Consider the following 10,341-nt stretch of genomic DNA (forward strand, 5'->3'; position numbering starts at 1 on the left):
ACCTGGAAGCGAAAAATGCCTTTGCCATGTGGGAAAAACCTATTTATAATCATGAGCTCAAAGAAAGAGGTGTCCATTTACAGGGAAAGTAAGACCAAAAGACCTTGCTAGACTTTTACCTAGATAAGTTTAGATGGGATTAAAATCTTACTTCATTATCTCCATTTAGGAAAAGGCTGGAAAAATGCTATGAATTTATTTCCTGTTTTGTTTTGAAATTTGATTTAAAGGTAAAACCTGTTTTTGTGATAACTTAAGCATAAAAGTATAAATATGAAATAACACTTTGGTGGTCATTACAACCCTGGCGGTCGGTGTTAAAGTGGCGGTAAGACCGCCAACAGGCCGGCGGAAAAAAAAATGGAATCACGACCATGGCGGAAAGCGCCAACATAGACAGCCACTTTAACACTCCGACCACCACGGCGGTACAAACAAACAGCTTGGCGGTCACCGCCAACAGACAGGCGGAGGACAATGTACCGTCCACAGTATCAAAACCTACCAATCCGCCACCTTTTCCGGGGCGGATTCACCGCAAACAAAAACACGTCGGAAACAGGCCTTCGAAGGGAAAACGCTCACCTCTACACACCCCACGAGGAATCCGGACGCTATGGAACCCAAACTCCAGATCCTGCAAGCCCTTATCTTCTTGCTCCTCTACCAGGAGCACGAACGCCGGCGGCGAAGACCACGGTGAGTACTGCACCTACGACACAGGGGAGGGGGGAGGGAAAAAACAGGGACACACACACGCAACACCCCCACCCTCACCCACTACAACACACACACTTATACAGCATGATACATTACAGTTACACCCCCCAATACCCCCTGGAAGAACGCAAGGACAAAAGGAAATAAGTGTAACCATTGTAATATATTAAAATCCAGTACACAAAAATATATATATACACTATAAACAAAATATACACCAAGCATAGTAGTCCAGGTAGTGCTCCATTGAAGTCCGTGGAACACTGGGCCCACACGGTATGGGTGAGGCCTACACTCAATCCCCGAACATGACAGAGAGAACACTGCAGGGGCATCAGATAGCAATAAAACAGGCACCTCAGGGGGAAGGGAAAAGGGGGCACCTCAGCTGGTTGAGTGCATGACGCCAAATCCACGAGGGGGGCACATGCCCACTGTTCCATCCTGGGGAGTGCAAAGCCACAGTCTCTCAAGTCTCTACAGTGGGTGGTTTGCCCACTGTTCCATCTGGGGGAGTGCAAAGCCACAGTATCTCAAGTCTCTACAGTGGGTGGTTTGCCCACTGTTCCATCCTGGGGAGTGCAAAGCCACAGTCTTTCAAGTCTCTACAGTGGGTGGTTTGCCCACTGTCCCATCCTGGGGAGTGCAAAGCCACAGTCTCTCAAGTCTCTACAGTGGGTGATTTGCCCACTGTTCAATCCTGGGGAGTGCAAAGTCACAGTCTCTCAAGTCTCTCCAGTGGGTGGTTTGCCCCATGCTTTATCCTGGGGAGTGCAAAGCCACAGTCTCTCAAGTGGATAACAGTCTCCACTAGTTCTGGAGGGTCTTTGTGTCCTGAGTGCTTCATCCTGCCAAGGACAGAGGTAGTGGATGTAAATGTCCACTGGTTCTGGAGGGGGCTTTGTGCCCAGGGTGCTTCATCCTGCCAAGGACTGAGGTAGTGGATGTAAATCTCCACTGGTTCTGGAGGGGTCTTTGTGCCCAGAGTGATGCATCCTGCCAAGGACTGAGGTAGTGGATGTAAATCTCCACTGGTTCTGGAGGGGTCTTTGTGCCCAGAGTGATGCATCCTGCCAAGGACTGAGGCAGTGGATGCCTTTCTCCACTGGTTCTGGAGGGGGCTTTGTGCCCAGAGTGCTTCATCCTGCCAAGGACAGAGGTAGTGGATGTAAATCTCTACTGGTTCTGGAGGGGTCTTTGTGCCCAGAGTGATGCATCCTGCCAAGGACTGAGGTAGTGGATGCCTTTCTCCACTGGTTCTGGAGGGGGCTTTGTGCCCAGAGTGCTTCATCCTGCTCGTGATGGACTCAGTAGCGTCAGTGCCCTTGGCGCTCCTGGGCCAGCAGTGCTTGTTGCGGTGGTGTCATTGGCAGCGGTGCTTGTTGCGGCGGTGCCCTGTTCAGCAGTGCTTGTGGCGGCGGTGCCCTGTTCAGCGGTGCTTGTGGCGGAGGGGTCCTTTGCAGTGACTCCGCTGCTGGCGGTCCTGTCTGGCCCAGCGGGGCTGGTGCTGCCGGTCCTTCATTGCCCCGCGGGGCTGGTGCTGGCGGTCCTTCATGGCCCATCCTTCATGGCCCAGCGGGTCTGGTGCTGGCGGTCCTTCATGGCCCAGCGGGGCTGGTGCTGGCGGTCCTGTCTGGCCCAGCGGGGCTGGTGCTGGCGGTCCTGTCCTGGGCAGGTGGGCAGGTGGCGGTGGCCTCCTGGGCAGCAGGGCTGGTGCTGGCGGTCCTGTCCTGGGCAGCTGGGCTGGTGGCAGTGGCCTCCTGGGCAGCGGGGATGATGTTGGTGGCCTCCTGGGCGGCGGGGATGATGGCGGTGGCCTCCTGGGCAGCGCAGATGATGGCGGTGGCCTCCTGGGCAGCGGGGATGATGGCGGTGGCCTCCTGGGCAGCAAGGCTAGTGCTGGCGGTGGCCTCCTGGGCAGCGGGGATGATGGCGGTCTTCTCCACCGTGCTGCTCTTCACAGACTTGCTGACTTTCTTGTCGCCCTTCCCCACCTTGGAAGGTGTTGCAGCTGACTCTACACTCCCATCTGTACCCCTGGGAGCAGTTTTGGTGGCTGGAGTCTTCCCCCCTCTCCCGCCTGGCACTGGCCAACTTTTGATGCTTGACAGGTGGGGGACTGTCCGTGCTGTTGCTCCGTGCCACACTGGCTGCCCTGGTGGCCGGTGCACTCCAGATTCCGGTGACTATAGGCACCACTGGTCCCGGAGATGTTGTGACTGAGGTGCTAAGTTGGGACCTGGAGAGTCGGACCCTAGGAGACGGACGGGGTGGGGGAGGTGAGGGAAAGATGTCAAGGTTGGACAGGAAAAGTTTCTTGGGAACACTGGGACGGGTAGCTGGAGAGGGTTTGGGAGTGGAGGAAGAGGTTGTGGTTGTAGGAGGTGTTCGTTTGGTCACTTTGGGTGAAGGTGCATGCACTGGAGGCTGTCGTGAGGTGGATGGCTGTTGGGTGGGTGAGTGCCTGCGTTTGTGTATCTTGGGAGGTGGCGTCACAGACACACTGGGAGAGGACACAGGGGACGTGTGAATGGCAGTGGGGGTGGTGACTGCATGTGAGCGGGGTGTGGTGGTGTGTGTGCTGGTGATGGAAGTATTGGCTGTAGATGTAGTGCATGCAGGTGTGAGTGGAGACGAGACTGGGAGGGAGGAGGGAGACGAGGAGGAGGGGGACACAGTGGAGGCAGTGGATGTTGGTGTGTCTGCATGTGTGTGATGCTTGCGTGAGTGCCTGTGGGATGTGTGGTGCTTATGTTTGCCTGAGCTTCCCTTGTGTGTTGACGTGTGTGCATGCTGGTCTGAAGGTGTGTTTGGGATAGGCTGAGGTAGAGGGGATTGTCTCTGGGTGGAGGAAGTTGGAGGGGGGAGGCTAGAGACAGGGACAATGGCTGCCATCAGTGCTGAGGCCAGAGTTTGAAAAGCTCGCTGAATGGCCGCCTGACCAGAATGAATGCCCTCCAGGAATGCATTTGTTTGTTGCAACTGCCTTTCAACACCCTGGATGGCATTCAAAATGGTAGTCTGCCCAACAGTGAGGGGCCTGTGGAGGTCAATGGCCTCCTCACTGAGGGCAGCAGGGGTGACTGGGGCAGTGGCTGAGGTGCCTGGGGCGAAGGTGATGCCCACCTTCCTGGGTGAGCGGGCATGGGGCAAAGGCTGAGGGGCTGCTGGGAGGGCGGTGCTGGTAGGGGGGGGTGGCGGCTGTACCTGTAGATGCGGGGGGCACAGATGTTGCCGCCACCACAAGGGAGCTCCCATCAGAGGACGAGTCCGTGTCACTGTTGCCAGCTTCTGTCCCCGCCGTGGAGCTCCCCTCTCCCTCCGTCCCACTGGTGAACTCCGAGTCCGTAATCTCGCCCTCCAGGGCCATGTGGGATGCAGCTCCCTCCTGCTCCGGTGCCACTGCTCCTCCGCCTGATGATGCTAATGCACACAAGAACAGGGAGACCACAAAAAGGGAGGGGGCGACAGAAGAAAGACATGTTGAGTTGCATGCATTACCGCTACCGTTGGCGGACCCGACAGACACAGAACCCCCCCACTACGCTGCGCGCTTGGCCTCCACTGTTCAATTGCTGGGACATGGCCTACAAGGCTATGGCCGACATCTGCACACATGGATGAGACAGGAGCCTGACTAGGTGTACTTGGCACTGTACACAGGTGGGGTGGAGTGCCACAGGGTCTGCCAGAACAAGGGGACCTAACTAGCACACTCGCCCTGGCCCAGGGAAACCCACAGCCCACCTCCCCCACCCAGACACCTCCACTGCGTGCAAATTCAGCAGAATGAGAGTGTACTTACCCCCTTGTGGCTGCTGTAATGCCCTCAAGTGCCCATCCAACTCCGGGTACGCCACCGCCAGGATCCTGAGCATCAGGGGGGTCATGGTGCGACGGGCACCCCTTCCACGTTGGGAGGCCATCCCCAGCTGGGCCTCCGCCATCTTCTTGCTCCAGCGGCGAATGTCCTCCCATCTCTTATGGCAGTGGGTGCTCCATCTGTGGTAGACCCCCAGGGTCCGGACGTCCTTGGCGATGGCACACCAAATATCCTTTTTCCGGTGGGCGCTGACCTACATGAATTGTACAGGGGGAAAAGAAAAGTTATTACCAACTGCACCGTCACAGTCATTGGCCCCCATCCCTACCCTTGCCATGTGGCACATGCACTCACCGTCGTTTCATGCACGCCCCAATCTCCCCCCCCCATCTTTCATCCACCCCACTCCACACAGGCATAGGCCATACAGCATGCTCCCAGTGTACTTACCTGTTTGTCTGGAGGACCGTAGAGTCGCGTGTACTGGGGGAGGACCCCATCCACGAGTTTCTCCAACTCGTCCAATGTGAAGGCAGGGGCCCGTTCCCCAGACGCACAAGCCATTGTCTCTTCCAGACCAAGGTCACAGCAGCACTTGCAATGTAGGTCCTCTCCTGTCGAAGATCAGGTATCGAGTGATTGAACAGATAGAAAATGGCGGTCGCGTCCGCTGCAGTGCGTACCGTCACCGCCGGCGTACATCGTCATTGGCTCCTGGGACCCATAGGGTCCAATGTTAACCAATGCAGAATTGCGCCGCGGTCTTCGACCGCCTACCCCGACGGTGTACAACGCCAGCGCAGTTACCTCACATCCCATTGTCCCACCTTACAGGTCAGGCAGCCGCCATTTCAGGGGCCCATATGGCTTAATTTTTCACTGCGTCACACATACCTAGGCCTTGCCTCAACACTCATACAGGCTAAATTTCGGATTATGATTCGTGTTCTGTGTAAGCTGTGGGTAGGTACCTCTGAGTTGGTTGACTCTGTGCTGGCTGTTGTCCTTCATAGGCACCGTCCGCTGGGATGTGTGAGGAGATGGCGGCATCCTCCGGTGTACAGACCGCTGGTGGACCTGTCAACAATGGAGGAAAGACATGTGATCATCACCTACAGGCTTGATCGTGCCACAATCCTGGAACTGTGTGCCCAGCTGGAGCCAGACCTGATGTCAGCTATCCGCCATCCCACAGGAATCCCCCCTCAAGTGCAGGTGCTGTCAGTACTCCATTTCCTTGCAAGTGGGTCTTTTCAAACTACAGTGGCCATAGCATCAGCGATGTCCCAGCCTATGTTTTCCAACGTGTTGTCCACATTGTTGTCTGCCCTGCTGAAACACATGCGGAGCTACATCGTTTTCCCTCAGGTGGAGGATTTGCCTACAGTGAAAGGTGACTTCTATGCCCTGGGACATATCCCCAACATCATAGGTGCCATTGATGGGACACACGTGGCTTTGGTACCCCCCGCAGGAGTGAACAGGTGTACAGAAACCGGAAGAGTTATCATTCCATGAATGTGCAGATGGTGTGTTTGGCAGACCAGTACATCTCCCATGTAAATGCCAAATTCCCTGGCTCATGGCATGACGCTTACATCCTGCGGAATAGCAGCATCCCTTATGTGATGGGTCAACTCCAGAAGCACCGTGTGTGGCTATTAGGTGAGCACCTGGAACCAAGTCAGTGGGAATGGTTGTCTGGGTCTGGGGATATCCCTACAGGTTAGTGTGTGTCTAACAGTTGTCCCTCGCCATTTGCAGGTGACTCTGGTTACCCCAACCTGTCATGGCTACTGACCCCAGTGAGGAATCCCAGGACAAGGGCAGAGGAATGCTACAATGAGGCCCATAGGCGAACTCGGAGGATCATAGAGTGGACCTTCGGCCTCCTGAAGGCCAGGTTCAGGTGCCTCCATATGACAGGTGGATCCCTATTCTACGCACCAAAGAAGGTGTGCCAGATCATCGTGGCCTGCTGCATGCTTCAGAAACTTAGCTTTGCGACGACAGGTGCCTTTTCTGCAGGAGGATGGTCCAGATGGCGGTGTTGTTGCAGATGTGGAGCCTGTGGACAGTGAAGACGAGGAAGCAGAAGAAGAGGACATCGACAACAGGAACTCGGTCATCCTGCACTATTTCCAGTGAGACACAGGTAAGAATACAAACCTGCCTGCTACATGTACTTTAACACTACTACCTCTCTACTGTCTGTCGTTTTCACTCAGTGTATGGTCACTGAGTTGTCACTTTCCCTTACGATTTCACAGATGTGGGTCCCACTGTGTGACATCTGCTTTGTCTCCTCATGGACTAGAGCTGTGTGACATAGGTATGTTGACATTACATTTGAAACAGCATTTCGACACTGTAATTGCTAATACACTATTTCGAAATCACAGAGTGACTCCAGATTGTTTTGTGCTTCAAGGGTGTTTAAGTGCTCAATATTGGAGAGGGTTGTAAAATGGTGAGGGGTGATGGTGGAAGAATGTCCATGGCAGAGGCCAGTCTATTAGTCTCACAGGTGCATTGCCCAAATGGGCATAGGAAGTGGAGCTGGGGCAGTTTGAGGATGGACAGGGTGACAAAGTGGGACAGAAAGATGACAATCAGGGTGGTCTCATTTCTTGGCGGGGGTCTTGGCATCGTTCTCTGTCTTTGTCCTGGATCTCAGGGACCATTTGCGGGGTGGTTCTCCCTCTGCAGGGGGTGGGTTGCTGGTGTGGTGGTCCTGTGGCGGGGCGTCCTGTCCACTAGCGCCGGCGAAGGTGGTGGGCAGTTCATCGTCCAGGCTAGTGTCAGGGGCCCCTTGTTGTGCCACAGTGTCCCTCCTGGTGTTGAGGACTTCCTTCAGCACCCCTACGATGGTGCCCAGGGTGGAATTGATGAATCTGAGTTCCTCCCTGAAGCCCAAATACTGTTCCTCCTGCAGGCTCTGGGTCTCCTGAAACTTGGCCAGTGCCGTTGCCATCGTCTTCTGGGAGTGGTGGTAGGCTCCCATGATGTTGTAGAGGGCCTTGTGGAGAGTGGGTTCCCTTGGCCTGTCCTCCCCCTGTCGCACAGCAGCCCTCCCAGTTCCCCTGTGTTCCTGGGCCTCCGTCCCCTGGACTGTGTGCCCACTACCACTGCCCCCAGGTCCCTGTTGTTGTTGGGGTGGTGGGTTAGCCTGGGTTTGCTGTAGTGGTGGACACACTGCTGATTAACGTGTCCTGGGGACAGAGGTATTGTCCCGCTGGGTGGGTGCTGTGCTGGTGTTTCCAGAGGGGGGAAGCTCTGTGGTGGGCTGTGACTGTGTGAGGGGAACAGACTGTCCCGAGGTCCCCGATGGGGCGGGCTGGTCATCTAGATCCAGTTGGACAGAGCTGCTGTCATCACTGTGGGCCTCTTCTGTTGGTGGTGTGGACATGTGTGGACCCTCCTGTCCGGTAACATTGGGTAGGGGTCCTGCACGGGTATAAAAGTATGTTTATTACATCTGTGTGTGCCATGGTGTGCAATAGGTGGGTGACCGTGTACCCCAGTGCTTGCATTCCTGTGTGGGACCTTGTGTGATGGTGGCTTAGGGGGGTGTATGGGTATATGCAGTGGCCATGCTTTGGTGATGGGTGTCCATGCTTTGTTGTTGCATGCAGGGCTTGGTGTTAGGATGTGTGGTTTGTGATGTTGGGACATTTGTGAGGAGTTGGAGTGATGGGGGTGAGGGTGGGGGTATGTGATAGCATGCAAGTAGGGTGGGAGATGTAATAGTTAAGATTAGACTTACCAGCGTCCATTCCTCCATCTACTCCTGCAAAGCCCTCAGGATGCAGAATCGCTAAGACTGCTCCTCCCATGTTGTTAGTTGTGGGGGAGGAGGTGGGGGTCCGCCGCCAGTCCGCTGAACCGCAAGGTGGTGTCTTGAGACCACGGAACGCACCTTTCCCCGTAGGTCGTTCCACCTCTTCCTGATGTCATCCCTATTTCTTGGGGGCTGTCCTACTGTGTTGGCCCTGTCCACTATTCTGCGCCATAGCTCCATCTTCCTTGCTATGGAGGTGTGCTGCACATGTGATCCGAATAGCTGTGGCTCTACCCGGACGATTTCCTCCACCATGACCCTGAGCTCCTCCTCAGAGAACCTGGGGTGTCTTTGCCGTGCCATGGGGTGCTGTGGGTGATTTGTGAGGTGGTGTGTGTAGTGATAAGTGGGGTGATATTTAGTGGTGTGTTGTGTGAGGTGCGTGGAAGTTATGTGGGTGATGGTATTGTGTGCCTCTGGCCTTCTTTCAGTATTTTGGTCGTGGGTGTGGGTGATGTGGGTGTGTGTTTTATATTGTAATGGGTGTGTGGGAGTGGTGTGTGTATGTGTATCAGGTTTGTGTATTTCGAATTGTCCAATGTGGTTGTGTTTTGTAAAAGTGTGTGTATTTTGAGCGCGGCGGTGTGTACCGCCAATGGAATACCGCGGTTGATAGACCGCCGCGTGGATTCGTGTGTCATGATAGTGTGGGCGTGTTTCTGTTGGCGTGACGGTGGAGGTTTTGTTTTCGCCAGTTTATCACTGACCTTTGGCGTGGCGGACTTGTGTGGGGTCGGAATTTTGGCGGATTCCGAGCTGTGGGTCATAATAGCTGTGGCCGAATTCCGCGGCCGCGGCGGTGTGTTGGCGGTCTTCTGCACGGAGGTAAGTGGCTTTTACCGCTAATGTTGTAATGACCGCCTTTGACTGGCCGTGCTGGCTTAAATCAGTTGTGACACTCATCACACCTACCAGGCTAAAATAAACATCCTTGGCTGGAAGAACTAAAGATTCTTGGTCAGGGTAGAATAGCCTGACTCTGAGCCCAGGAAGCCCTAATGAGTGTTAACTACTGACCATTTAGTAGGGATTAGCTATGGGGATATGGGCAGGAGCAGTGGGCATAACAAAGGCAGCTTTAGCACTACCCTTTTTGACTTGAAGATGCAAGGAGAGCTTCCTCTATTCTTTCCCAAAACCATCCCAGATACTCAGGCTACAGCCACAGTAGGAGGAAAAACCAGTGTTGACCCTGGTGAGTTACTTGGAGGCTGAAAACAGGCATGTCTGGTGGCAAATGAAACAAGGGCTCCTAGTAATTATACGTTATAAGTGCTGGAAATGGAATTGGGTGGACTAAGAAAAACTAGTTAGGACTTGGTGGCAAAATGTTTCTGTTCACTGGGGTAAATCTGGTACCTCCACCACCACATCCTCAGAGCGTTCCTGGACCTGGGAAGACTTGATCTGAAGGAGAAGGCCCTGCTGGAAGAAGACTCATGACTCTTAATAGGAGAAGAGGACTCACAAGTACTAAAGAACTCCTAACTCTTATTGGCACCCAAGAACTGGAACTGTTTGCCAAGATTAAAGTGATCAAGAAGAAGTTTCCAGAACTTTGAAAAATTGGGATTTAGTTATTTTTTCGACCTACAGAGGTGTGAGGCAAGATGTTGAAGTGTGCCAGCCGAGGTCACACCCAAGGAAAGTAAGAAAATCAGGTTCATCCCGCTCTCAGCTTTTGAGCTTTTTGCCATTCCGAGAAATGGTTCAGCTGACCCTACAGTGAAGTTATCTAGTCTTATTGAGCCCGGCCTGGCTAGGGCTTCCAGTCTTACCCAGCTGGAGGATTTCTAATAAAGTGACTAAGCCCACAGTCAGTAAGTAACTTTATTTGTATTGATTAATTAAAATCTTACAAAAGAAAAACAATGATTAAAATTAATAACACAAAATATGGGTGGGGAAATATCAAGCTTTTATGCCTTTTAGTGGGGATAGTTTCCGAACAAATTCA

This window comes from Pleurodeles waltl, chromosome 3_1 (genome assembly GCF_031143425.1).
Source record: "Pleurodeles waltl isolate 20211129_DDA chromosome 3_1, aPleWal1.hap1.20221129, whole genome shotgun sequence".
Lineage (NCBI taxonomy): Eukaryota > Metazoa > Chordata > Amphibia > Caudata > Salamandridae > Pleurodeles > Pleurodeles waltl.